Below are 17,083 nucleotides of genomic sequence, written 5' to 3'. Positions count from 1 at the left end.
GAGTGGGGGAGTGGGGGAGGGGGAGTGGGGGAGGGGGGAGTAGGGGAGGGGGGGAAGGGGAGTAGGGAAAGGGGAGGGGGGGGAAGGGGAGTGGGGGAAGGGGAGGGGAGTGGGGGAAGGGGAGGGGGGGAAAGGAGTGGGGGGGAAAGGGGAGTGGGGGGGGAGAAAGCGGAGTGGGGGGGAAGGGTAGTGGGGGGGAAAAAGGGAGTGGGAGGGGAAAGAGGAGTGGGGGGGGGAAGGGGAGTGGGGGGGGAAAGGGGAGTGGGGGAAAGGGGAGTGGGGGACGGGGTGGAGAGCAGTGGGCATATGTATTGTCATAATTTATGTATGTGCATGCCCCCCCACCCCTCCGGGCATCCGTCCCCCCGCTGGTTCGATGGGTGGCCCCGTTCCCCGTGACTCGGCCCCCCCCTCCCCATGACTCACCCCCCCCCTCCGTTCCCCGTGACTCGCGGCTCGCCCCCCCATTCCCTGTGACTCGCGGCTCGCCCACCAACGTTCCCTGTGACTCGCGGCTCGCCCCCCCGTTCCCTGTGACTCGCGGCTTGCCCCCCCCGTTCCCTGTGACTCGCGGCTTGCCCCCCCCGTTTCCTGTGACTCGCCCCCCCCGTTCCCTGTGACTCGCGGTTTGCCCCCCCCCCCCCGTTCCCTGTGACTCACGGCTCACCCCCCACGTTCCCTGTGACTCGCGGCTCGCCCCCCCCCGTTCCCTGTGACTCGCGGCTCGCCCCCCCCGTTCCCTGTGACTCGCGGCTCGCCCCCCCGTTCCCCGTGACTCGCGCTCCCCCCCGGCACCCGCTTGGTCCCCCTATGTGCCGTCCGGCTGAGTGAGGCGTGCAGGCGGCGGCAGGAAGCGCCCTGTGTGGGCCTGAGGCGCGAGGCTGCGCGCCTGAAATAGGAGAGTTACTGGCTCCATAAGCTGAGGCGGGACGCGCAGTGCTGTGACTTACCTGAGGGGGAGGTAGCGCCGGGGAGGTAAGGGAGCGGCTGGGGTAGGAGTGCCGCGCCGCGCTTCCCCTCCGTCCGGAGCCGGTGCAGGGCGGCGCACGTGATGGAGGGGGGACGGACAGAGGGGTGTGTGTGTGTGTGTGTGTGTGTGTGTGTGTGTGTGTGTGTGTGTGTGTGTGTGTGTGTGTGTGTGTGTGTGTGTGTGTGTGTGACCGGCCAATGAGAGGTGTGCGGGGGCGGGCGGGCCAAGGGAGCCAATGTGATTGTCCCTAGACACAGGGAGACACATACATACAGACAGACAGACAACGACACATAGGACACTTTGAGAAATATATAGTTGATTAGGAGGTTTAAAGCTTTCCTACTAAACAAATGGTACCAATTCAAGGACAATAACAATGCAGACCAAAAAGAAGGAAAATTGTATTGGGAAACTGCAAAGGTGGAGCTAAGGGGAGATATAATGGCCTTTTCAAATAAAAAAAGGAAGGAATTAGACACGGAATTCTGGAAAGCTAGTGACGAGCTGAGAGAAGCATACAGGAGCTTTAAACTAAAATCATCTTTGGCCACAAAAGAGGAATATTTAAAAAAAAAAAAAAAGGACATTTGCGAGATATGGCTGCCGAGAAAGGAAGTTAAAAAAAATGCAATATAGAGACTTTACTCTATATAGATATGAGAATAAAGATGGCAACCTAATAGGGAATTTAGTCAGGAACTACACATCATCAAAACATATAATAAAAATACAGAAAGATAATGGGGAAATCTCCACTGAACCCTGTAATGGGGGATTTATCCCTGTTCAGGAAATGTACCTCTAATCCAGCAGTGTGGTGGTTAACTGCTGGTAGTCAATTAACCAACACCACCTGGCTGATTAGGTTTGTTAGAAAAATCTGCCTTTGAGACAGGAAGCCAGATTTTTCCTGAGTCTCACAAGTTGTGGGACTGACCATAGGAACAGATGTCTTGAGCCTGCATGCTGCCAGCAAGACACAGGCGAAAGCACCTCTAAACCTGAATGCTGATATAGCCTGAGGAAAAGGCAGCAACCCAGGAACAGAGAAGACTTTCCCTCCAACTACAAGAAACAGATAAGACTTTCCTTTATAAGACTTTTTGTATATCTGCACATATCAAGATATATGTTTGGGGCTGGGAGACATGTTAATCTAAAGGGAGTTGTGGACTGCATAGGTTTCACTAGAAATACTCCCAAGTGGAACAGAAGCTTTGCTTGACCCCTTATTTGCATATGTTTGGATGATTTTCTTATGTTAAAGAAACAGGCGCAATAAAAGCCTTATTTAATTTCACCCTAAAAAAGTCTCCATTGCATACCTCTGCGCACGTCCTCCTACAAACCCAAAGAAATATCTTTAGCATTTCAAGAATACTATAAAAAATGATATGGGAAGAGTGAGGAAAATGCAGAGGTTATGGAGGATTTCATGGGAAAATTACAATTGCCTAAATTAACAAGGGAAGATTAACAAAGATTAAATGAGCCAATTTCCATCAAAGAAATATCAGTCGATTAAAAAACGTAGAAATGGCAAAGCACCAGGGCCCGATGGGTTTGGTGCCGAATTCTATAAAATCTTAAGCGCCGAAATAGGTCTACCATTTAAGGAAGCGTTCAAAGATATATTGAAAACGGGCAAGATGGTTTTCATAAGGATTCTTCACTAAGAAGGGAAAAACCCACTAAAGCCAGAATCATATAGACAAGGCCTGTACAACTCCAGTTCTCGAGGGTCGCAAACAGGCCAGGTTTTCAGGATATTCCTACTTAATAATATTATAATATCAATAGACACCGAAAAAGCTTTTGATAATGTAAGCTGGAAGTATCTGTTCCAGGTACTGCAAAAAGTGGGCATTGAGGGACCTTTCCTTAGGATAATACTGTACAATCAATGTACGCAGATCCAAAAGCTAAAATAATGGCAGCGGGGTTACTGTCTCCCGAGGTACGAGACAGGGGTGCCCTCTGTCACCTTTGCTCTTTAATTTAGCTATCGAGCCTTTTGTCGAATATCTGAGAAGTATGGAAAGTTTCAAGGGAATCAACATAGGGAAGTATGAGGCTAAATTAGCTCTATTTGCGGACGATCTGCTGCACCTAGTGTCTAATCCGGAGGAGGCATTACCCAGCATCTTTAAAGCTACTGGGGAATTTGGTAAATTCTCAGGGTTCAAAGTTAATGTTACAAAAACAGAAATTGTAATCTTCAAAAAAATAAGAATGATGAAACATGGAAAGAGAAGTAACCCTTTAAAAGGACAAGGAAATCTATAAAATATCTGGGTATTAATATTGCAGCGGACCTGGGAAAACTATATGTAGACAATTTTAAGAGTATTTTTCATAAGGTAATAAAGGAACTGGTAGGGTGGCAGAACCTCCCTCTGAACCTGTCAGGGAGATGCCAACTGATCAAAATGGTCAGCTTTGCCAGAATTCTCTACCCCTTACAAATGTTATCATTACTAATAAAAACACACAGATATCAAAGAATTAAATAGAGCATTTAGTAGGTTAATCTGGAGAGGAGGGTGACCCAGAATAGCATTGAAAAACTACAACTATGCAGAGAATCGGGGGAGGACTAAATTTTCCCGATATCAGAAAGTACAATTTAGCATGTGTTATAAGGCATGCGAGCAATTGGATATTGGGGAAAAGTTTCCCCTCAAATTTAGATATACAGCAGCAGCAGGTATGGCCTATGAATCTAAGAGATATACTTCATACAAAGTGGGGAGCATTGCCGCAAGAGATCAAAGATAATATATTGGTAAGAGACACTTACGCAGCATGGAAGACAATAAGGTTGAATATTGGATTATCATACACAATCTCTACATTTCTGCCTATCAAGGGAAATGCAAACTTCCTCCCAGGCCCAAATCAGGCATCCTTTCAATTGTGGGAAGGCAAGGGCTTAAGGTGTATAGGACATTTGATAAAGGAAGACCAGGAAAGGCTCCTTACCTTTGACGAATTAAAGGAAAAGTGGGAGATACGTAGTTCACATGGTATATTCGTATATATATATAGATATATAGATATATATATCTATATATATATATATACAGGCATACCCCGCATTAACGTACGCAATGGGACCGGAGCATGTATGTAAAGCGAAAATGTACTTAAAGTGAAGCACTAGCTTTTCCCCACTTATCGATGCTTGTACTGTTCTGCAATCGTCATATACGTGCATAACTGATGTAAATAATGCATGTGTAACAGGCTCTATAGTCTCCCCGCTTGCGCACAGCTTCGGTACAGGTAGGGAGCCGGTATTGCTGTTCAGGACGTGCTGACAGGCGCATGTGTGAGCTGTCATTTGCCTATTGAGCGAGATGTACTTACTCGCGAGTGTACTTAAAGTGAGTGTCCTTAAACCGGGGTATATATATATATAAATGTAAATACAACTGTATGCTCATCTGCATGTCTTAGGCAGGTCTGCAACCCCGCCTTTCACCATTATCACCCAGCACACAGCACTTCCACTGCAGCAAGGGATTCTGGGGAATGACATGCAAATGAGAACATAGTGCCACTTTTTGCTTCAAAAACCATTTTTAACATGGTTCCCTATAGGCTTAAGCTTGCTGCATGGTCACAGCTTTGAGCACAGCCAGGGTTAAGGCGCATAACCAGAAAACCCACCCACAGACAGCTTTTTTTTTTTTATTCATACATATTATTAATTTGCATAATTAACGGTTCACATATTAACAACCAGTAAGTATCCCTTTACAAAAGGTAACAAACAAAAAACCATCACTACACATTTCTTATATTGCCAATGCAAAAAAACAACACAACGGAAAAAAAAAAAAAATTCCATTTCATACTAAGTAACTTTCAAAAGGAAACACAAAAACCACCTGAAACATTACATTTTATACTTTCTGTATTTCCCTGTCTTTAAGGATTCTTTTCTACTTGCTCTAACATACCCCGTGCCTCTGCATTGCTCTGTGCGCTTTATAAATTCATAAAAATTCTCTAATGTAGCGAAACCAAGTCCTTCCCTATACTTCCTCATATGCTCTGTTTCCACTGCTCTTACTCTCTGTCCCTGACACCCTTTACTTTCCCTGTTCGCTCCACTTCCACTCTCACTCCTACTTTCCCCCATTACATTATGTCCAGATGCTTTCACCTCCCCTCCTGAGTCCTCCTTTTTCTTTGGTTCTTTCTTACCAACAACTGTCCTCTTCCCTACTTCTCCTTCACTCTCACTTTTGCTTACTTTCTCCCTCTTTTCTGTATCTATCTCAACCACTTTCCCCTTACTATCTCCCGCTGAATTTGCCTCTTTTGCCTGTGCAATCCCGTTTCTTCACTTTCATTCCCACTTACTCCACTTACACTTCTCTGTTTTTTAGTTCCCTCCACGTTTATCTGACTTTGTGAGGACGAGCTATTGCTCTCACTTCTCTCCTTCTCCCTCACCTCTCCCCTAGCCTCTTTTATTTTAACCCGCTGCACATGCTCTTTTTTTAGTTCTTCATATTGCTCTTTTGTCAGCTGTTTTCTTTGGTACATCATTTTTTCTAATCTTTCTATTATCTGTTCCCCCCTCCCCCCCCCCATGCTGCTTCCGAAAAATACCAAACCAAAATAGAACATCTCCCACTGCGTCCTCAAAATGTTCCATCTTCTCTTTAAGGGTTACTTTCCCTGATACTTTTACAACTTTACCCTCTACACCTTCCTCTCTAGGCTCCACTTTACTCTGGCTATCCTTATCTTCCTTTGTTTCTATCACTTGCAGATTTTTTCGCTTTTGACCTTTTTTCCCTCCTATTTCCATTTCCTCCTCCAAGACATCTTGGGGACCTTCCCTCCCCCTCTGTGCATATTGAAACTCCATACTTTCCGCCCAGCTAGGTTCCACCACACTCAATGACCGTATTTCCCCCTCCCCCGCATCTTTCTGATGGACTGCTCCCATTTCCTCCCCTCCCCCCACCTCCGGTTTCTGGGCCAAGGAGTCCAGGAAGAGATCTTCCTCTTTTTTCTCCAAGATATCGCTTATAGAACCCGCCAAAGTTTCTTCAATTTCTTCTCCTGAAGTTTCTCCTTGTAGAAACTCAGGGGTTTCCTCCACTTCTGATATCCCCCCCCTCCTGTAAGTCCATCCTTCCCTCTTCCGTCTGTCCCTTCCCAAAGATCAGTCCAACAAACTCTGCGGTATCTCCAGGCTCACTACCCCTTGCCGCTTGGGCGTAAGATTTTCTTTTTGTGCACTGCGGTGCAAAATGTCCACGTTCCCTACACAAGTCGCACTTTTTTGGGACTCGACAAGCCATTGCTGTGTGTCCTTCTTCTCCACAATTGCGGCATACAGTCCCAACTTTGTCACACTCCTCCTTGGTATGTCCATATTTGTGACAATTCCTGCAATAAACCGGCTGGCCAGGGTAGTTTAAGAAGCCCCTTTCCCCACCAATGGCAAAACTTGCAGGCGGTTGCATTACTCCTCCTCCTCCTCGTTCTGGGTCAGGCTTAAAACGCACCCAAAAACGCTGTTTTCCGTTTAAAATGCCATAAGCGTTTCTTAACATTTCTCCTCCTCTTACCAGAGAACAATATCTCCTCAGGAAACACACAATGTCTTCCTTCTGTACAAAAGGGTTCTACATATGTACAATAAGCGGCTTGTCCTCCAGCATAAAGCTCGGGGCCACGCTGATTCCCAACAGCCTTGGATCCTCTTTCCTCTCACGGCACATTTCATAGATGTTCCAGCAATCCGCATCTGTATTCAGGGTCAGGTCATAAATGCCCTGCCTCGGGAAGTCTTGGAGGCAGTACACCTTCGTCTCGTCCAGCTCCAGCATCTCTCCAAGGACTTTCTCCACCACATGTTGCAGTCTCACACGGTCTCTCTCGGCTTCCTCGACCAGGAACCGGACTGTATTCCTCATCCCACCGAAAGCCATCGTCCGCCTTGAATAAGCTCAGGTGCGGCACGCTAATTGCAGCAGGTGGGTTAAGCCCTTTCGGGCGATCCCACCAGGCAAAGGCGCCGGCCCCTCACTTCCGCATCTGCTCGCTCAGGATCACTCCTCTCAGCTCGAGATGGCGTGCCCCCACAAAAGCAGCAGGAGTCTTTAGTCCCCAAAGGGACGATGACTCAAGACCAAGGGGACACTCAGCTACACAGCTGTTTCGACCTTGATGGGTCTCATCAGTGTGGGGTTGGTAAACTGGAAATGCAGAGAAGATAAAGGATGGGGTTTACCATACTGAGTTAAGTTATGGTGAACCATGTTAAAAAGGTTTTTGAAGCAAAAAGTGTCACTGTGTGCTCATTTGCATGTCATTCCCAGAATCCCTTGCTGCAGTGGAAGTGCTGTGTGCTGGGTGATAATGGTGAAAGGCGGGGTTGCAGACCTGCCTAAGACATGCAGATGAGCATACAGTTGTATTTACATTTGCATATTTGCTTTGCTGTGGAGGGTTTTTGGCACTTTTTTTCTCACCATAACTCAGTATATATATATATATATATATATATATATATATATATATATATATATATATATATATATATATGATATAGTGTATCCATTCTCTCTGAAAAGACTAAAATAATTATCAAATATATTATTTGACAATACTTCCTTTTTATAGTTCTCCAGTGATTTACAATAATGTGTCACCTGTGCATATGAATAACCATGTGAACTACGTATCTCCTATATATATATATATATATATATATATATATATATATATATATATATATATATATATATATATATATATATATATATTAGTAAGAGACAAAAATTATGAGAGGTTTTTGTGGCATGGAACAAAGATTTCAAGGAAATAATGGGAATTAGATGTAATACTGGTTTAGGGAACTCTGCATCAACAGATTATTTTTTTGTTTGTCATTGTCTAAAGTATATGCAATTTTAATATAATTTTAATATATTATTTACTGGTTTAGTGCACGGTTAAATGTAATGGAATATTGTAATCACTGTAAACTGGTATTTTGTGTTTTGAAATGTAATATGTTTTGTTATGGAAAACGCCATACAAAATTTCAACGTTACAAAAAAAAACATCCCCATCACAAATACAATTTCTGTGACAAAACAGTGACAAAAGACAAAGAAGTTTCACTTAAAATGCACGTGCTCGGCACACACTCCCCTTTTTTTCTGACTAGCTGGTCTGGATGAATAGATTTATTTTTTAGCATCCATTATTTTTTATTCCAATTACTCTATTAGACATTTACACCACATAATTTAGAGGTACACCCTCACCCATGGTATATCTTTCTGGGTGTATTCTGCACTTCTTCATGGTTAGACCAAAATTGCAATGAAACACGTTGGGATTGTTTTCAAACTCAGTCTACTAACATGATTTGATTCTTCAAGCATCTCCCATTACCAGAATAAAGAGGATACTTTTTTAAGCCAGTGATGGCTAGATACTACCAGCACTGCCGAAGCGTGGGAAGGAGCTGTTCACTAACTCTTGTACGTCTGTTGATGCAGAGTTTCTAAGAGCAGCGCTGTTTGAAGTGAAGTGAACGTTTTTGGTCCTAGGAGTAGAGTTACAACCGGGCCCCACCACAACGTCATCGGTCTTGCGAGCCCATTTCAAACCTAGCGAACCCCCTCCTATCCCCCCCCCTATTCCCATGTATTTCTCTCCCCCATCTCACTCATCTCCCTCTCTTCCTCACTCACTTCCCCCATCACCACATCTCCTCTCACCCCCCCTCCATCAATTACTCCACTCTCACTCAATATCGCTCTTTCAATCTCCCCTTCTCACACTCATTCACCCACACCCAAATAAATAAAAAATACAGACTTCCCTACCTTGGGAATTATCTCAGGCCTCTGGTGCCCCGGCTGTCCCCAGATACAATATGTTTGCCTCATGCTTATGCCAGGGAGCGATGGTGTCAGTGAGAGGCCCTGCACGGAGCAGCTAGGGAGAGCAGGGACTCAGCAGCCAGACAAAGCAGCTTCTTTGGCCCAACTATTTTGCCCGGCTGCCGGTCCACGTGTTGCCGCCGGGCCCCAACTCTACCCAGCTGCGGACCTCCCTCACCAGGCCTCTCTCTGACGTTGATGTGTGCCAGAAGCTGAGCCCAGATTTTGGTACGCACCGGCATGAGAGAGATGCCTGGCGTGCACAAGCATCAAAGGCTCCATGTGGGACAGTGTCAGTGAGGGAGGCCCACAGCTGGGGAGAGCCCGGCCCAGTGGCAATGAGAGGACCGGCAGCCGGGCAAAGAAGTTAGGCCTGACCAACGCCAGCCCCCAGAGCCGCTGTGCCTGGGACACTTCTCCCGGCTCTCCCACCCTCTCGGTGGCCCTGCTTACTGAAGAGGATAGCCTTTTGGATTTACACCATTAAATACTTTTTTTACTCTCTGATGCTGCCTCTGAATTGATAATAGCCACTTTATTTGTTGAAACAGTAATTATCTCACACCTTGTGGGTACTGTTTCTAGAGCCAAGCTATAAAATTACATGCTGCGGTTAGGTGGGTTTTATTTTACATTTTTTATTGCAGTTCCAGTATTTGTCCACCAGATGGCACAGGGAATGTCTTTGGAGATGGACACCGTGCATTTGCAATGCTCTGTGGCTGTTATAGGATTCACTCTGAGATCATACAACTTTTCTTAAAGGAGATTATAAATCAGTTACACAGTACTGTACATTCAGTATGTAAACACCTTCAGTCTTGTCCTCTGTCTAATAAAACATTTTGAAACAATAACATTAATTACAATGTACAGTGCATGACTTCTTTCTCTCTCACTCCCTGCTTCTCTTTGCTATAACTGAGACCTGGCTCACCCTGTCTGACTCTGCTCTGGAAGCTGCCCTCTCCTACGGTGGCCTTTCCTTCTCCCACACTCCGCGCCCTGATGGCAGGGGTGGAGGCGTGGGGCTCCTGCTCTCCACTCTCTGCCGTTACCGAACCCTTCCTATTCCCCCCTCTCTTGCTTTTCCCTCCTTTGAGGTTCACACTGTCCAGATCTTCTCTCCTCTCCCTGTCCCCGTGGCGGTCATCTATCGCCCACCTACCTGTACTCATCCCCCTTCTGCCTTTCTCTCTCACTTTGAATGCTGGCTCTCTTTCTTTCTCTCCTCAGACTCCCCTGTTCTTCTCCTTGGGGACTTCAATTGCCACATTGATGACCCCTCTCTCCCTTGGGCTTCCCGCTTTCTTTCTCTAACCTCTTCTTTTGGCCTTCAACAGTGGACTGCAGCCAGCACCCACAAGGATGGCCACTACTTAGACCTGTTTTCACTAAAAACTTCTCTCTCTCTGATTTCTCCATTTCCCCTTTTCCTCTCTCTGACCCTCACCTCATCTCATTCTCTCTGTCTCGCTTCTCCCCGTCTCCACCTCCGTCTACCCCTCCGGTTTTGCAGAAACCTGCGCTCTATTCACTTACCTGACTTTGAGTCCACTTTACGCTCCTCCCTCTCCTCTCTCAGCCGTGTAAGGCCCGCAAAATCATTTGGTCCGGCCCCCGGGAAGCAAGCCTGCAAGAATGGTTTTTTAAAAAAAATATATTTTTTTTTTAAAACTCCCCCTTTCCTGATTGGCTGCCCGTGCTGTCACTTTGCCAAGATTTTTTTTTTGGCCCGCCTCTTCTACAGCACTGCCCCCCTCCCTTCTCTCCTCCAGTAATGCCGGCACCTTAGGCTCCGCCCCTCTGTCCCTCCCTTTAGGCTCCGCCCTCTGTCCCTCCCTTTAGGCTCCGCCCCTCTCTCCCTCCCTTTAGGCTCCGCCCCTCTCTCCCTCCCTTTAGGCTCCGCGGGCCTGCCAGTCTCTCAGCTGCACTGGCTACCTATGCAGCTCCAGCAGCCCATCCACGGGCCCCAGGTAACCCACATGCCCCCTTGTACCTCCTCCCAGGCACCTTACCCACCCCAAGAGTGGTAAAACCTCTTGCTCCTACTATAATCCCTACGCTCACACACATTTTTAACTCCTCCCTGTGCTCTGGAACCTTTCTATCCTCCTTCAAACATGCAACAGTCATACCATTACTCAAAAACAGCAAGCTTGACCCTACCTGTCTTTCTAACTATCGACCTGTCTCCCTCCTGCCTTTTGCCTCTAAACTCCTTGAACGTCTTGTATTCTCTCGCTTGCTCCATTTTCTCAACACCTATTCTCTCCTAGACCCTCTACAATCTGGCTTCCGCACTGCTCACTCCATGGAAACAGCCCTCACTAAAATAACTGATGACCTCCATGCTGCCAAAGACAGAGGTCATTACACTCTGCTCATATTACTCGACCTCTCTGCTGCATTTGACACCGTGGACCACCCTCTTCTCCTTCACATTCTCCATACTCTTGGTATTCGGAACAAAGCTCTATCCTGGATCTCATCCTACCTCTCCCATCGTACTTTCAGTGTCTCTTCTGCTAACACCTCCTCCTCCTCTATTGATCTCTCTGTGGGGGTACCCCAGGGCTCTGTCCTGGGACCTCTCCTCTTTTCTCTGTATACACTCTCTCTAGGTGACCTAATAACATCTTTTGGGTTTAATTATCACCTCTATGCTGACGACACACAAATATACTTTTCAACACCCGACCTTACACCTGCTGTACAAACCAAAGTTTCTAAATGTCTCTCTGCTATATCATCCTGGATGGCCCTCCGCCGCCTTAAACTCAACATGGCTAAAACAGAGCTCCTCATACTTCCTCCCAAACCTGGCCCTACTACCTCCTTCCACATTACTGTTGGAACTACTATCATTCACCCAGTAGCCCAAGCACGCTGCCTAGGGGTCACACTCAACTCCTCTCTCACATTCGCCCCTCACATTCAAAACATTTCTAAAACCTGTCGCTTTTTCCTCTGCAATATAACTAATGTAGCCCTCCTACCCCCACCCTAAGTGAGATCTAGGTGGGCAGGTGTATCTGACTACGGACCAGGGTGGTGCTGTACCTGGTTTGTAACTAGGAGAGCCGAGCTTCTGCCACGGGGAACCTGGGGCAATACAATACTATGGATAACTACTTACAATGGGTGCAGCGCCTCCAACTGCGATGGCTCCCACCAGAGGGGGAGTAGTTCCTCGCAGGACACTCAACAACCACATTCAACGGAATTGATAATGACTAATACCTTTACTACCGGCATAGCATGAATACAACATCAACACATAGGCGTCACGGCGGACGCTACCGCTAACTTGCACCATGGCGGGTGCCCACACTTTAGGCGCCACGGCGGACGCTACCACCTCCCCAGAGTGATCCCACCCCGTGTCCAGTGCACCAACCCAATGTCTCGCACCCAGAACCTGTACCAATATGTGTGACTGCGCAGTCACTATGTCTGTTGATAGGCCTTGTTGGTGCACATAAGGGTGTAAGTTACCTGCCCGGGCTCCAGCCACGGGTGCCGCTATATCACTGGGGTTGGATCCGCCGGGATATCCTCCTACGCGTGGGGTGAATTCCAGCGCGGATAATATCACCGTACAGCTCCGCACCGTCTCTACCTTAGTTAGGGTCTGTCTGCTGCCAGCAGGCCGCAGTCACGCTAGCTGGGCCTCCGTGGAGATAGTCCTGCTCCCTCTTAGCAATCCGAGCAATGGCCGTGATACACTCCTAGCAAATATATAATGGGGCAGGGTCCCTAACCTAGGGCCTGTCCCTACAATACTCAGCTGGGATGACTCAGGGCTATCTGGGGCCTAGGGGACTTGCTGGCCTAGTGCAGAGAGTCACAGACCCCTGCACCCTACCTCCTTCCCCTAGCAGCTCCAGTCACCAACTGCTTTTCTCTGTCTCTTTGTGCTGCCAGACTCACAGCTCTGCCTCTGACTACCGCAACAATGTTGCAGACCTCCAGGTGCCTCTTACTGACAGAGGCAGCACAGCAACAGGAACTCACTCTAACAACTAACAACGCGCGCTCGCATACCAGAAGGAGGGGTGAGTGCGCAAGGGGGGAACCTGGCTACACTAAGATACGCCCTTTCCACTGTTGCTCGACTGCTAAAACTCTGACTCAGGCCCTCATTTTCTCCCGTCTTGATTACTGTAACCTCCTGCTGTCCGGCCTTGCTGCCTCTCACCTGTCTCCCCTACAATCTATCCTATACGCTGCTGCCAGAATCACTCTACTCTTTCCTAGATCTGTCTCAGCATCTCCCCTCATGAAATCCCTCTCCTGGCTTCCGATCAAATCCCGCATCTCACACTCTATTCTTCTCCTCACTTTTAAAGCTTTACACACTTCTGCCCCTCCTTACATCTCAGCCCTAATTTCTCGTTATGCACCATCCCGACTCTTGCGTTCTTCTCAAGGATGTCTTCTTTCTACCCCCTTTGTATCTAAAGCCCTCTCCCGCCTTAAACCTTTTTCACTGACTGCCCCACACCTCTGGAATGCCCTTCCCCTCAGTACCCGACTAGCACCCTCTCTATCCACCTTTAAGACCCACCTTAAGACACACTTGCTTAAAGAAGCATATGAATAGCACTGTGGATATTCTGAACACATGATACATAAAGCTTGGCCCCCTGCAGACGCACTTACCAGAACTCCCTCCTACTGTCTCTGTACGTTCTCCCTACCTACCAATTAGACTGTAAGCTCCTCGGAGCAGGGACTCCTCTTCCTTAATGTTACTTTTATGTCTAAAGCACTTATTCCCATGATCTGTTATTTATATTATCTGTTATTTATTTGATTACCACGTGTATTACTACTGTGAAGCGCTATGTACATTAATGGCGCTATATAAATAAAGACATACAATACAATACAATACAATGTTGCATGCGCAATGATTTAATTTCTCAGGAAATGTGTACGTACTTTGCGTGCTTTACATACTGCACCTATTGTACACTGTGAGCTGCATGTATGCTTGACATGGCTCATTGAAAAGTAATCTACGCATGCATGTCAGCACACACTTTAAAGATTTTCTTTGTTACTTATTCTTGAATCAGTATACATCAAAACACCCTCCAACCAAATCCCCCCCCCCCCCCCCCGCCCCTCGATCATGAGTTTTCTGAAATAAATCAAACACTCTTGTGCATTGTGGGCATTAAAACACTACTAACTAAGTTAAATATCTTGGAAACATTAACTAAAGTGTTTGTGGCAGAGAGGGGATAGAGCTCCAGTTGAGAACCCCATAGCGTTAATGACGCAGCAGGTGACTTTACCTAAAAATGTTAACATTCTATACATCCTCACACCTTCCATTTAAACACCCGGGCCTCAACCCCCCCCTTTTTTTTGTCCCAATACAAAAAAAAATAGACTGTGCTAGTCGAATACGAAATATTTATTAAGTGAAGTAAGAAAGTATTGTGCAGTTGCTGAAAGGTAAATATGTTTAAAGAGTAGCTGTACTGTAAACATTATAGGGTTAATATCACTTGTATCCCCATACGGAGGTATATAGTTACATACTAATTACAACATTGGATGTTGCTCTGGACTTCTTTGTTTCTTGTTTTATACAATTAGCCTTGCCCAGTAGCACTCCTTTTGACAGTTATATACATCTATATATAGTGGTAATTTTGGGGCGTTTCTGAGAGCTTGCTGGGTATCTGTGTGTTTGTTAACTTTGTCCAGCTGGTCTCAGCTGTTTTGGAGGTTAGTGGCTCATCCCACCCAGGGTTTAAAGCTCGCTCCTCCCCACTTTCCAAGTAAGCAGGTTTTCTTTTCATGCAGCTGGTTGTGACAGTGTCACACTGTGCTGCCCACAGACCAGACCTACCCCCAGTACTGAGGTGGGAAGTGAGTAGATCATGCACCCGCAGCAGTGAGGGCGTGCCCGGAGTGTGGGTTGATAGCGTTGCCGAGGGTACAAGGGTTTAGCCGTAGTACTTTGCCAGATCCGGGCGTAGAGAATGTAGCGTAGTGAGGTCCAAAGCTGAGGGTCGAGGGCAGGAGAGATCTGAGTTGTAGAGGTCCGTGAGCCGTGTCCAAGGGTCTGAGAGGTAAGCGAGGTTGAGGGATAGCCGAGGTCGAGGAGCCAGAGGGGGTACGAAGACAAGCCAGTTCGGTAACGAGATGTGAAATGCAAGAGGGAGCTGGGCACAGGATCCAAACAGCATGAGCCAAACGAAACTATGCAGAGCGAGGTTGCATTGTAGCTACAAGGATAATAAAGCGCAGTGGGCCAATCAGAGGAGGAGGTAGGCACAGGTGAGCTGAGGAACCTCTTGTGATAGGACAGAAGCAGCAAGGCCCCACCCCCGCAACAAGCAGAGAGCAGAGAAGCAGCCAGCACGGAGCCCCCCAGTTTGCGCACCGCTGGCCTAGAGAAATGTAGACTGTTCTTGCTACCTATGTTACAGATATAGCTTATACACAGAATGTTACTGTTGCAGATAGCAGCCTGTAGTTGTAACAAGGATATACAACATTGCTACCTGCATTTTTCACAGGGTATCCTTCAGTTCATTAAATGCCAGCTTTCATTCACTTATTTGTTTTATTTTAACCCTTGTTTTATGAAATTTTAACAAGGTGCACACTGCTCCTATTTCAGTGACAGTGTTTACATATGCACTGATTGGCTAGCCTTTTTTCGCACGATTTTTGATCACCTGACATACCTGAAGGAGTGGTCGCTATGGCAAACGCTCGGTTAAATAGGCCACAGGGGCAGTGAGTCGCCTGCCCCCGAAGATGTTCCCGTGAGGAATGAAACGCGTGTCGGGTGACATCAGCTATGCGACAATAGCGCCATCAGGACACAGCTCCTGATCAGTTTTCAGCCGTGCTCCTTTAGCTAGAATATCTCTGCAGTCAGTTAAATGAGATGTGGGCCGTATGAAGGAACCACTAGCCTCAGTTAGAATACATTCTCTGCAGGAGGCTTCCATTGCTTACAACATAGCTCTCTCAGTGTTAAGGATATCCTCAGCACTACCATGTCCCGCCTGACCAGTGTGGGATTTCAGTGATTATAACTGTGAGTCACTGCATTAACATCATGTCTTGCTTTGCATTTGCGTTTGATTTCAGAGGGTACTCGTTATATATTCACACAACATGAGTGTTATATTGCTTATATTGCGGTATCACCCGTGGGGGATGACACGAGGATCATTCATCTTGTATATCGAGTGGTAAAGATACATTCCTCTGTAGTGAAGGGCTATTATCAGTTAGCCCACCAATTATATTGGCGTTTTGGCATCACTGTATATGTATATATCTTCATACTTGCAGATAGTTAACCAAGATGTGGTCCGAATCAGGAACCCACTAGCTTGAGATAGCATTCTTTATATCTGTAACACCAGAAAGCAATGGTTTACTATGCCAAAAATACCACCATCTATGCAGTACATGTTATGAGGGGTTGTACTGCATATAGGCATTAAGTAACCTATACAATTGACGTAGTTATATATATATATATATATATATATATATATATATATATATATATACGTGGCAATTAATAAATATATAAATATATATTGCATATCAAGGAAGGAAAGTGATGCAAGTTTATAGTCGCACACAGTGAACAGATATTCTTAGTCAAATCTATCACATGAAATCAACATATTATAATACAAGAATGATTTCTCTAGACACAGTAGTCTAGATATACTTGACAGTTTAGCACGGCAAGCGCTATTATTTAGGTTATAATGGAATTTTCCGTTTTCTACATAATTCAAACAATTTGTTATTTTAATACTAGAGGAGGTGAGTGCATCACATGGGATCTTTCTCTCCTACAATACCCATATTCTCTATCATCCCAGATAGCACCACTCCAGAAAGTTCAACTTGCTCGCTGAGCAGGGCCATTCTCCTCTTCCCTGTTTTACCTGTGTGTGTTCAATAAAGCTGCTCTGTTCAAACCCGGGATCTGACGTCATTGGGCTGCTTGCTGTCGCACCGGATTCTCTCCTTCACTTCTCGATTCTCCCCTTCCCCCTCCCTATTAAATTACTTATGTACAGATGCAGCGGCCATTATGAGAACAAATCACGGAGCCGTTTTCGTGTGCGCTGCTGTACTCCACGCGGCATTAACGCGGCCAATCAGTGTTTAACACTAAAATGCC

This window comes from Ascaphus truei, chromosome 3 (assembly GCF_040206685.1).
Source record: "Ascaphus truei isolate aAscTru1 chromosome 3, aAscTru1.hap1, whole genome shotgun sequence".
Classification (NCBI taxonomy): Eukaryota; Metazoa; Chordata; class Amphibia; order Anura; family Ascaphidae; genus Ascaphus; species Ascaphus truei.
This window is presented reverse-complemented; position numbering follows the sequence as displayed.